Source organism: Zalophus californianus, chromosome 7 (assembly GCF_009762305.2).
Source record: "Zalophus californianus isolate mZalCal1 chromosome 7, mZalCal1.pri.v2, whole genome shotgun sequence".
NCBI lineage: Eukaryota > Metazoa > Chordata > Mammalia > Carnivora > Otariidae > Zalophus > Zalophus californianus.
Window position 1 is genome coordinate 144063868 of NC_045601.1, and position 10759 is coordinate 144074626.

Consider the following 10759-nt stretch of genomic DNA (forward strand, 5'->3'; position numbering starts at 1 on the left):
GCTCCCAAGGAGGGGATGTAAAACAACTGAGTTATTTTTGAAAGGACCTGCTTTTAGGCGCAGAAAGATATCAGGAACTCAAATGCTTTCAGCCAGAATTAATTCTTATGCTTTGTATAAGTGTTTATATAAAGTGGCATATTTTGGGGTGGCAGATCTTGATTCCCTTCACTCCTTTAAGAGTTTCCATCAGGAAAACCTCACCTGATTCTGCCGGACAAAATCAGTACCTAGGACTTCCTGACATTCCAAAAGACATGCTCCATGCATGTACCTAACCCAGCATCAGAGTTCCCAATCCAACTTCAGAGCTACTACACAGTTAAACAGCTCTCTAGATGCCTTGAAGGCTTCATTTTGCTATTCTCAGGACCAAGGTAATTACCAGCACCTAGTATTCACTTAGCAAATATTTGTGCAATGACTAGATGATTCAATGGAATGAATAAACTATCAAAGGTCACAAGTAAACTTTTATACAAATTCCTTTCCTTTAATAATTTTATCTGCTCCCCTAGAACTTTTTCCTCTCTTACCACTTTCTCTGACACAAATGTCAGGCTTGTGGCTACAAAGCACCATCGCAGACTTTCAGATACAGATTGTAAACTCTCAGTTTGGGATAAAAATAATTTAATGAGTCCCAATCTGCATGTATAAAATAAATATGCCTCCTGTTTCTTGTTCTCGCAGGTCTTTATTTTAAAGTCCACCTTTCAAAGAGGATAATTTTACCCCAAATTTTCTCACAAAAATGCCACTGTCATAGGCTCCTATGTAATCAAAGTGAGCCAGATTTCTATCACTGTTTAATGGAATAGTTATATGTTGCTATAGAATTCTTAAGCTTTATTTTGCTGGCATGAGATAAGAGAAAGAAAATAAAAGAGGGATTAGCAGGATATTTTTTAAAATATTTTAGTTATTTATTTGAGAGAGAGAGAATGAGAGATAGAGAGCATACGAGGGAAGAGGGTCAGAGGGAGAAGCAGACTCCCCGCTGAGCAGGGAGCCCGATGCGGGACTCGATCCCGGGACTCCAGGATCATGACCTGAGCCAAAGCCAGTCGCTTAACCAACTGAGCCACCGAGGCGCCCAGAGTTTTTGTTTTTTTTTTTGGTTCATATTTGATTTAAGTGTGACGCCAAAAAAAACTATTTCTTGGGGTGCCTGGGTGGCTCAGTTGGATGGGCATCCAATTCTTGATCTCAGCTTGGGTCTTGATCTCAGCTTGGGTCTTGATCTCAGGGTCATGGGTTCAAGCCCCATGTTGGGCTCCACTCTGGGTGTGGAGCCTACTTGGAAAAAAAAAGAATGTTTCTTTAGTTCTGTAACTAGGCTTGATCTTTTCTACAATGTAAACTTTCCTAAAAATGTATGGTATTATGTTTTTAGCATATTCACTGATACAGTATGAAAAACAGTTATTGCAACAGATCTTTTATGAAAATATTTGATCATCCAAATTAATCCAAATTTATTTACTCTGAGTGAAAATGGTATGTTTATTCAGAGTTAGTGACTGCACTTCCGAAGTTTGGATTTACCTATGTCTGTTGTGGGAAACAAAGGCAAAAGAACAGTTAAATTTCCTTACGATGTACAGCCCACTGACAAGTCCTTGAAACAGGCAGAGTGACCTTCCTCTGGGAGCTCAGCTGCCTTGATGTTAATACTTTACTAAGGGCAAAAGGCAATCCTAGCCGGACCTCCAGGATCCTGTAAGTCTACTTTAACACATAAAATTCCTTCGGAAACTTCCTTTGTCTCTACCCCCCCCCAAAGATACATGTTGGCCATCATCCTCCAAGCATATGACCCACTGATATACATCTGAAGAGTCCCATGACTGAGTTGTTACTAAACAGTAATAAATGACCTTTTCCTAACAACAGCTAGGTCCTGGAGACTAGAGACTTACGCTGTAAGTCCCTAACCCCTCCCAACTTGAAAGTACGTAACAGGCTACGTACTCATGACCCCAGCGCATCTCTTTCCACCCACAGGTCCTGTCTGCGTGCTTTAAGAAAACCACTTTTTTTTGCACCAAAGACGTCTCAACAATTCTTTCTTGGCCTCGCCTTCGAGCCCTAACATCTTTCCTACATCATATCCATTGATGTGGATTTTTAAAAATAGTATAGTATAATATATAGAAAATATCAAAGTACCATCTCATGTAATAAAAATATCACGTCATAAAATTTTAGTTTCAAGTATGTATGTTTTTGTTTTGTTTTGTTTTTATTGTGGAACTTGGAGTTTGCAAACTACGGATCCATTTGTTTCTTTCATGCATTTGTGCGGTTCCCACGTTAGAAGGGCTCCACATATCCCGGCTTCCGGGCTGCAACTGCCAGCCTCCCTGGCAGCTAAAATGGGGATGTGTGGCCAGGCTCCACGGATCAGCCTCACCTTGGAAAGACTTCTCTTCAAAGTTGCCGGACGGGACAGCAGAGGCCAGAGCCTCACTTCGCTGGGAGAGGGGCGGACAGAAGCGTCCAGGCTTTGATGGTGGAAGCAGCCGTGGCGTCCAGGGGGTCGGGCGCCCGGGGCGCGGTAGGCCGGCTCCGCAGCATGCTTTCGGCTTTTGTCCCTGGGAGCGGCTTCAGGCCTGGTTCCACAGCCCCTCCCCAGGACGCGGGCCGTCTGTCTACCACTGAAAACATCACCTCTCAAGTTTGATCAGCCAGAGTCAGCCTTTCTTTTTGCAACTAAGCGCTTGGAGTTTAAAAAAAAAAAAAAAAAAAAAAAAGTATTAAATGGTTTTAAATACTTTCTGGTAGAGTTTGTGTATTTTAGGTGCTTAAAGTTGCTTCCCAACAGTGATGTGTAAGGAAGGTAAAATTAGCAGGAGAAAAACAATACAAATTCTACTTTCCATGTGCACAGGAGTCTTCCCAAGAAAATGAAGACCCAAAGACGTGGCTAGGCCTGCGAACTTACAGCTTAGGTTGCATGAAGAGAGGAAATTATGGAACAGTGACTACAATGATCTAGGGAAGCTGAAGGAAGGTAAGGGTTATTTTAATGAGATCCGTTTTTACAGATTTCTCTCCATCTCAGTTCGCGTCTCTGGTGAGAAGAATGTTCTTAACCTCCTGGTGCAGGTGGGGACACCTTTCACATGGGAATTTCATCTCTTGCTTTCTGGAAGGAAAAGGAAGTTCAGAGCACCCTTCTTGCATCGACTGTTTTTCAAGTGCCTTTAGCTGAAAATAATCAGTATTCTGATTATCAAGTCCAATTGATTTGATCTTCGATATCGAAGTGGCATATACTGGGGTGTCGTGCTCTGGACCCCCACAGTTGCAGAAAGGCTTCTTTCCTTGCTGTGGCCTTGGCAGACTGAATACCCGGCCCAGCCCGCCCACAAAGATGCCCATGTCCTAATCCCCAGAGCCTGTGGGTATGTTAACTTATCGAAAAGGACTTTGCAGATGGGATGAAATGGAGGGTGTGGAGATGAGGGGATGATTTGAGATCATACAAGTGAGCCCCATGCAACGCGAGGATCCTTATGAAAGGAGGCATGAGAGTCAGAGAAGTGACCGTGAAGAGACTGAAGCAATGTGCTTGGCTGACACAGGAAGGGGCTACATGCCAAGGAATATGGGTGACCTCTAGAAGCTGAAAAGGGCAAAAAAAAAAAAAATTCCTCTAGATCTTCAGAAAGAAATGCAGTCTTAAACAACTTCATTGTAGCCCCTTAGATGCATTTTGAACTTCTGACCTCCAGAAGTGAAAGCTTAAGAAATTTCAGAGTTTTTTTCTTTTAAGCAACTAAATTTGTGTTAATTTGATAAAGCAGCCACAGGAAACAAATACAAGACTAATAATCTAATTGAAGTAGCCTTAACCTTTGTCATAGTGTGAAAATTTGACTTGAGATTTTACCTGGGAACTTAACCTACGTTTGCCATAGGAAAGCCTAGTTCCCAGGGTAAAAGGCATAATTATTTTATCTCTAAGATGCGCAGTTTGGATTCTTAATCAAATCAATACTTAATCTCCTATGTGACAAGCAATGAGGTGGACTCTGTTCCCAGATAGTAAAGATCATCGAGGCATCGTGGTGAAAAAACAATATATTGTATTGGTAAAAGTCCAGACAAGACCAATGGAATATAGTATAGAACCCAGAAACCCTCACACCTGGGAGCACTCAATATGGGGTAGAGAAGGCATAACAGACCTGCAAGGAACATAAGATGCCTTCTGGAAATGACACCTGCAAAGCTGGAGATCCACATGGAAAAACGAATGAAATTAAAACTTCACCCTGAGACGACTAAAGACTGAAACGTGAAAGGCAAAACATAAACTCCTAGAAAACAGCATAAGTAAATACCATCATGACCTTGGATTAGAGAAGGAAATTTGTAAAATAAGACAGGAAAAATACAAAAAGAAATAAAGTAAAAGATGGGTAAATGTGACTGTGTTAAACACAAGGGTTCCGTTTATATAGGCAATCGTGTAAAGAGCAAAAATACAAGTCACGAAACCGAAAAAGATATAAAACTGACAGAGTGCTAGGATCCAGAATATAAATCAATACCTATTTAAATCAATTTAAAAAGGTCGGGGGGGGGGATGGTATAGAAACTGACCAAAAACTTGTTCAGGAACTTCGCAAATGAGAAAAACCAAATGACAGACAAATATGTTACATATATGTGGCACAGGGGCACCGGGGTGGCGCAGTGGGTTAAGCGTCTGCCTCCTGATTTCGGCTCAGGTCTTGATCTCAGGATCCAGCCCTGCATCTGGCTCCGTGCTCAGCAGGGGGTCTACTTGAGATCCTATCCCTCTGCCTCTCCTCTCCTCACACTGTCTCAAATGAAAAAAAAAAAATATATATATATATATATGTATATGCGGAACAGAAGAGAAAGTCACAACATGGATCATCCCTATGTGACTGCCCCATCTTCCGACTGCAGGGGTCCCGTTCTAGCCTAACCAGAATCACATGCCCTAAGGGAGCAGCTAATCCCCAAGTTGTTGGCAGGAGGACAAATGTGCTATTAAGAGAAAAAGGTAGAGCAGGGATAAACGGATAACTGTTGAACATAAAGCTAGAGATGAAAGACCATGGACTTTTGGTCCTCTAGGCCCTGGAATGATTCCCTGCATTTACCTTTCTCAGTATTTAATCTCGGACAGTTTGCTTAACTTCTCAGCCTCACTTTCTTGTCTCTAGGTGGGGGCATAGGCTCTGGACAAGCTGTTATGAAGATAAACTGAGACCAGACAGACAGAACAAGTCTTGTACTCCCAGCATAAGTGAATCAGATCATTGCACAAAAGACTTACAGGCCCCAATTGGCATCAGTTCAAAACGACATGGCACAGTCTGAATGTTGTATATAAAAAATTAAGAACCTACAATAGTCATTGCTGTGAAATCCCGGGCTTTTTATTAGGTGAATTGTTTCAGATAATAAGGCTTTCTTTTGCGTGGAATGCTTGGTCACAGTAACTCGCACTTTTATTATACTTTAAAGTTCAGAATGTGTACACAAAGTATCTAATCGGGTCCTCACAACAACATTGTAGGGTAGGTAGGGTGATCTATCCTCTTTCTACAGGCGTTCAGACATGAAGTGACTTGTACAAATTCACTCAGGTAACAGCTATCCTCTGTGGCTCGGATTACTCCTCGGAAACAGACCCAGGATGCCACTCTAAAGAGGAGACATTGATTTAATGCCACTGATATAAAAGAAGAGACAGAATGAATTAGTACATCATTCTTGTCACAACAGTGGGGGGACCAAGGTTCCTGGAAGACAGATACAGTTTCTTTTATTATTTTTTAAAGGTTTTTATTTATTTATTTGAGAGAGAGCACATGAGCTGGGGCAGAGGGAGAGGGAGAAGCAGACTCCCTACCAAGCAGGGAGCCCCATGCGGGGCTTGATCCCAGGACCCTGGGACCATGACCTGAGCCGAAGGCAGACGCTTAACTGACTGAGCCACGCAGGTGCCGCTGATACGGTCTTTTAAAAGGAGACAAAAGAACTTGTCAACTGGTAGACAGCATTGTTGAGGGGTAAAGGGTGCAATAGGTCTAAGGATTCGTCGGCCCTCCAAGTAAAACAATCCTAGAGTGAAAATCCATGTCTCTCTCTCCACTGTCCCCTCACCACACCTCCACCATCGCTGAAGGCCGATTCGGCTCTTGCCCGGCCGTCGGCAGCGGCCTTCACACTGCTCTGCACTACACCCACTCCGACCTCCACTAAGGGACAGACATAGCTTCTCCAGAGTGAATCTTCTGACACATGAAACCTAACCAGATCAGGTTCCTCCTCTGTGTGAATAAAATTCAAAAGCCTTGCCAGCATCTGCAGGATCCCATAAGCCACGGTCCCTGACTACCTTGAGTTTCTTTCTTTCACAGTACTGTTCACCATCTGAAATTACCATCTCTGTGCACTTGGGTATTGTCCGTCTCCTCTCACAAGTGCCCAGCACAGCACCTGACATGTGGTGGGTGCTCCAGACATCTGGTGTGCACTGAATAAAAGTGAAGGTAATATCTCTAGAGAAGACCCCACTCCTTTGCCTCTTAACGTCTCCTGCCTGCAATGTTGTGATCACAGTATGATCAAGTCCCTCACCAAGAATATTAGTGTAGCATACACAGCAGTGAAGAGGAAAACCATCAGCTTTGGAGAAACACAAGTTTTAAATCCTTACGATTAGTCTGATTCAACCACAATGTATAAACAAACGGATGGTTACCAGCTAAACAGACATTTAGTAAAAAGACCACAGGCTTCCCTCAGAAAACCCAACAAGGTGACCTTAGACAAGTCACTTAATCTCTCTCGACAGCTCTTGTAAAAAGTCCTCCTCTCTTGGAGGCCACAACTCTAGACGTCACATCCATGTTAGTTTTATACATTAGCATTCTTACTTAGAAATTAATTGGAGTGAGGTTTGAATTGAGCACATTCCCCCAAGGGCTTAAGCGCTTGTTGAGAAACTAAAACAAAATCAATGATGAGGCTAAAAAGCCTAACAATCATTCTGGCCTATTACAGAGGTAAGTTCTGTATCTGAAAGACCTATCTGCATGCCATGGCAAACATTTATTTACCAAACATTTGCTCTTCCCATCTTCTATAAGTTGTCTTCCTTCCTGTTGAAGCCCCAGATCCTGGCCCGCTTCCCCTTAGCTCAGGATGACATGTATAAACCTCGATTACCTGACTGCCGGGGAATCTTATTTTTATGGGGCTCCTGTATGTACGAAATTTGTTGTGCTTCTGTTATTCTGTCTTATGGAAGTTCAAATATTCGACCAGCCAAAAAACTAGAGAAGAAGGGAAAAGTCTGCTCTGGGAAGTGTGTAACCCAAGGGTTCGGGGAATTCACTTTGGTCTATAGAGGGGAGCTACAGAAATCATAGAGAGGAGGATAAAGCCTCCAGGGGGTGGAAAAGCCAGGTAGCCATTCCACTGACTGATGTGAGTGCTGCCAAGTTAGCAAATGGCAGGTGGAAAGGCAGAGAACAGAGGGTCCCACGGGTGCTGCATGTCCCGGAGACCTAAGCTGATCGTGCGCTTGTCCGCAGAGTGGCCACACTCTCCCGATCATGGTAGGAGATAAAAGAGCCCTATTGTGATTCAGAACTCTCCTTTTCTCTATTCCCTTGGAGAACAGAAAATTCTTTGGGGTATTAGAAGTAAAACATAAGAGAAAAAAAATTCATTTAAAATTGTTGGTGATCACCATCTATCCCTCACATGGTTAAACTAAGGTTTAGAGATAAGAACTCAACTCTCAAAAACACTATGTAATACTCCAAACCACTAGTGTAGAGATTTATTAGTTTTTATACTTTCCAAGTGTTACACTTTCCAAGATCTCAGACCAGAAAACAGAGAAGCCAAGATTCAAGCGATGTCTGTTTGACTCCAAAACCCTCCCAACAACCCTGTTGGGAAGGTATCATCATCCCCATTTTACAGATGAGGTCACTGAGGCACAGAGAGCTTATGTGACTTATTACACAATTCGTAAGTGTTAGAGCCATAATTCTAAGCCAGTCACTCTGGCCCTAGTCTGCTGTTTAAACCCTGCCATATTATATAAGGGCCCAAAATATTCTGGGGCCTATGGGAAAGTGGATTGAAAAGCTTGGCTTTGATGGAAAAACTAAAGTAACTGGGAAAATGTATATCCTAGAAAGGATTTTGTTTCTAAGAAATGGAGCCAAAATGTATAGATCTGTTTGTTTGGAGGCAGCAAAGTGCCAAAGTTATGCAATGGCTTGCTAGTGGGTGAGCAGCCCGGCTAAATCCTTACCAATAAATCCTGTGCAAGTGTGTCCGAAACATAGTCTGTTCATATTAAAATACATGTGCAGGGGCGCCTGGGTGGTTCAGTTGGTTAAGTGTCTGACTTGGGCTCAGGTCATGATCTCAGGGTCCTGGGATGGAGCCCCACCTTGTGCTCCCCATTCAGCAGGGAGTCTGCTTCTCCCTCTCCTTCTGCCCCTTCACCTGCTTGTGCTTTCTTTCTCTCAGATAAATAAATAAAATGTTTTAAAAAATGTACAAACTGGAGGAACTTATGAAAAATATGGCACACAATGGGAAACTAAAAACAGAAGGAAAAAAGCAAGTTATACAATTCACATAGAGCAAGGAATATAAAAATAATTATCTGTGGTGAAAAATACATACAAACTTTAAAAAATCTTTTAAAAGTTTGAAATGCCACCTTGAATTAACATCTATTTTTTAAAAGTTTTGTTGTGTTCTCTTTCATTTTCTTGTTTGTTTTTAAACTTAAAACACATGATTACTTTGTCAGGTTTCAATTTTTCCCATGGAAAGCCAAATGCCAACCAAATATACATCATTCTAAACTCAAAACTCATAGATTTAGAGAGTAAATATTCAATTCTGTGGAACTGGGTATATGGAGTAACTTGTTCATAATAGTTTATAAAGCCCTATGTGGTCTATGAATGGTTTGAACTGTGACACCAACCCTACAAGCTGCTTCCAGGGACAAGGCAAAGAATTTTAAATCTTTCGAAAGAAAGTGTGTCATAGGAACAGATAACTTTCTAGAACATTCATTTTAGAAAACACGGAGATAGCCTACTTCAAACATAACTGTACTGAGTACCTTCCAGCTGGCCCTCCAGACTTAGCTCTACTGTCTCCCCCTGGCCCTGGGCCATGTGGGGCTCCCTTGTATGGATCCCACCAATGGCTACCTGGACCCCCACCTCTGGTTGGGTTCAGCCGGTGAAAACCACCTGTAGGAGATGGGAGGAACAGAAAGATGGGTGTTGTGAGTGTTTACTACCCAGTTTCCCCTCCAGGGGCCCCCACAGGCTGCTTGCACTCCTCTCTCAAAGCCCCAGTGCCTGGGGGGACCCCTTTCCACACCGCTCTCTTAACCTCCTTCCTTGCCCTATCAGGCTTGTAGGGGATAAGCTGCCCTGCTGACCAGGCCTGGGGTGAGGCACAATTTCTTGGGGTTCCTATACCTTGCGCTCAGTTTGCAAACGGCTTCTTTAGGAAACGCTCCTCCTATTGCCCAATGTGAGGGGGCTGTCACCTGTCCTGACCTTGACTGAACAGTGACAGTAACCCAATGTGGTGACTCCACAGCACAAAGTGCATGGATGGTCACCATATCCCAAAGACTTGGTGTAAGCAGGCTGATCCCCAGGTTTTCAGCTGACGGGAGGGGCCTTCCCCACTCAGGCAACTGCTGGGCCTCCTTCTTCGGAAATCTTTCCCGATCTCCATGGCATTTAACTACTCACTGTCCCCCTGCATCTTTACTCTGGTGGCTGTCTTACTCTTTGCCAACGTGGCCCGAAGTGACCTGTTCTGTGTCCTTGCCCCCCGGCCAACTTCTGGTCAAGGAGTCAGCACAAGGGGAATAAGACACGTGCTTCTGACACACATCACGGGCCGAGTGCCCTGCTGCTTCTGCCCCTCTCTGCACCGGGCAGATCTTTACACTCACCAGTTCAGACAGCCTCTCCTAAGGACACAGATCCGTTTCCAACACATTTTGTCACCTGTTTTATTTTTCCCCACTTTTTATTATAAAAATATTCAAACAAAAAAGATAAAAAGTGTGTTGATTGATTATCTTTATAACCAGCACCTAGATTCAATAACTGAGCACAATTTACCACTTTTGTGTATATGTCTATATGCATATACATTTTTTGTTAAGCCATTTAAAAGTAGATTGCAGACATCATGAGGCTTGAACCCCTGAATATTTCAGTATCTAACTCCTAAGAATAAGGGAATTTTCCACATAATCTCAACATTATCAAACCTAAAAAAAAGAGAAAGAAAGAAAAAGAAAAAGAAAGAAAAGAAAAACTAATTCATAAAATAATCTAATATCCGGTCTGCATTCAAGTTTCCCCACTTGTCTCCAAAATGGCCTTTATAGCTTTATCTATAGAGCCAGGATCCAATCAACACACCTTGTTCAGTGCTCTATTACTTGAGTCTCTTTCAGTCTTGAACACTCCTCCACGGTTTTGTTATGACTGATTTTGGGAGAAACCAGACTAATTGTGTTATATAATGTCTCACGTTCTGGTTTGATGTTTTCTCCTTGTGATGGTGTTTAACTGGCTCCTTTATCCCCTGTACTCTCCTGAGGCATGATTAGATTCTTACACCTTTGTCAAAGGTGATGCTCTATATTTATCGTGCACAAGGGAAGGCACACAGGTGGTCGGTTACTTTTAGT